We start from the raw sequence: 2704 nt of genomic DNA on the forward strand, positions 1-2704 counted from the left end.
AAGGATCAAATGATGCAAATATCATGACTCACTTGTGTGCCGACAAGCTCTTTGTGAATGAAAGTGCGCGGCGTGGGCGACACAGATGTTGGCACATCAGCAGAGTGGAGGGTTTCTTTGAATCTTTCATGGTAAAAGCAGCCACCGTGTGCTCATTCGTTGGTTATATTACCCACTAAAAGTAAAAATAAAAACTAAAATCCCCCTTTTCCGAATAAAAATTTGGAAATCATCTCCATTAATCATCTTGTTTTGGACCATTAATATCCCTGAATTATTTAAATTAAGCTGTTGTGCCTATTTTGAACTGATAACTAGCCTATGAGCTCAATTTCTATTTGCTTGATTTTATTTTTTAAATAAGGAGGAAACCTTGGCAAAGAATGAATGAATTAAACCAATATATGGCAATTAAAGCTGAGCTAAAAGGGATCTACCCACGTTAGAGCTCTGGGCTTATTGTGGCAGGACCGGACTACCAGTTGCACTGCAGGAAAATTCATTCATTTTGCCATTAAGAGGAAAGATGGGGACATTGGGCCATGATCTAATACTTTCCATACTTCCTTTTTGAAAATACTCTCACAGGGCTGCTGCCAAAGATTTGACCATTTTTAGAAAGGCACCAGGGCCACCTGAAATGGACAATAATCCAGTCGGATGTACGGCTTAAATTCATTTGTGGGGGCTTTGCCTTCAGGAACCCCTCCTTAGCCCTTTGTTGATGGCCTTGACTGGGCTGTTCACAGTTAATTGCTTAAGTCATGTTTTGGTAAACCTGAACCCCTAATCGTTCTTGCTCACTCTGTCTTGCTCTCTGTTTCCACCCCTCTCCTGCATTTCTATTTCCCCCTGCCTGTGGCTTCTCGCTCCCTCTCACTCTTTTCCCCTCTTCGGTGTTGCTGCAGTTTTTTTTGTGAGCGCCCCCCACCCCACCCTCCCACATTTCCGCTGGTGTAAGTTGTAGGAGAGCTCAGCCAAGGGTCAGGGGTGTACTCTGTCCCCTGTGCACCTCTTTTCGCTCTCTTCATCTTTTGCCGCAATCGTCCTCAAAGATCTGAGCGATTTCACCCTCGATCGCCAGCAGATACCGAGGACACACGCTGTCCTCCTGCTTGAGCAACGCATCATACGCAGGACTCCTGATCATAATTAGACCAGACTGATACCAACATCCAGTCTTCTAAAGTGTCCGCAAGGAACCACATCAAACATCTAAAGTGAAGAAAAACAATAAAGCAACAGTTATAGAGTTCAAAGACCAAAAGTTAGGGTTACATTTTCATGGGAAACCCCTTAAAGTCCTTAAGAGCTTCTGTGTCAATTCATCCTCAGAGACATCAGCTGTTGACACAATGGGTTGGTCAAAAAACTCATAAAAATGTATCTATGTGACGAATATCTCACCAGTTAATATGTCGCATAAAAATCCGGGAAACAAAGGACATTTTTATTGCTTGAAAAAAACAATGTTTTCCGTAGACTTTATGTATTTATACAAACTCGTGCAATGACAAATGTTTACGCGTCTTAGGGGAAAGCCTCATTCGCATGGGAAATGTTAAAAATGCTGCTTTAGATGAGTTTGGCTTCACAAAAAAGGGTTTCCCAAAAAGAAGTTCCTTGCGAGACTCGGGGTAAACACTGTCTGTCACTGCAGATTATGGCTTGATTTAGTCCAGTCTGTTACCAGATGGCTGGGGATCACCGTACGGCTACAGAGAAAGCTGGAAAGTTTCGAGCGCTAAAGAGATGTTTAAAGGTCAATTTCATATTCTTTTCCGAGACTGACAATTTACCTGAGGCTATCGGTGTTGTTCTTCTGATGCTGTAAATATCAGCCAACTGGTACATTAAACAACATGTTTACAGAGGAGGGAAGGAAAATAAAGTTTCCTTTCATTTGTAAAAAAAAAAAAAATTGAAAGGTTCCATGTTGACGGCCTCAAAGTCATGTCAAAGAACAATTGGCATAAGCATCTGGAATGGATTGCTCGTGACGCTGTCTCCACGTATGAGATATTTATTAAGGACTGATGGGAAAACATCAGCACGCTTACTGTGGCTCAGGTGGTAGAACGTGTGGGTCGTTGATCGGCAGGGTGGTGGTTCGTTTCCGCCCTGTGTCATGGACGTTGTGTCCTTGGGCAAGACACTTTACCCACCTTGCCTGGTGTGAATGAGTATGAATGGATTGGTTGAGGTGGTCGGAGGGGCAGAATAGCAGTCAGTCTGCCCCAGCTACACAGTCATAGCTACCACCACTGGAATGAATGAATGAATAATTGACAGTGTATGCGCTTTGAGTTGCTCCTTGAATTAGAAAAGCACTATATAAATCTAATCAATCAATTATTATGTCACTAAACATTGGAACATGTAGACCAGCGAGTTTGTCCAGCAGCAACCACACGGGCCTGAAGTACGCAGCTCTGAACGGAAGCGCTGTTTAAGATTAACTCTGTGACTCTGGTGAACCTGCACCGTGTGAATCGGTTCAAGAGGCTGAACGGCAGCTGACAGACTGAACTCAGAGCTGAATTGAAGCTGAAACCAGAACTTCAGACTGAGCCTCATCTGGCTGCTTGTGGTTCGAGAAACACGTCTGTCAGGTGCCTAAAAAATACTGAAGCGTATGTACCATGAACTGGTTTCTTCTTCCTGCACATTTACCAAACTGTCCAGAATCTCTGTCAGCGATGTT

The sequence above is a fragment of the Stegastes partitus genome, unplaced genomic scaffold (genome assembly GCF_000690725.1).
Source record: "Stegastes partitus isolate 25-593 unplaced genomic scaffold, Stegastes_partitus-1.0.2 Scaffold1834, whole genome shotgun sequence".
NCBI classification, from domain to species: Eukaryota; Metazoa; Chordata; class Actinopteri; family Pomacentridae; genus Stegastes; species Stegastes partitus.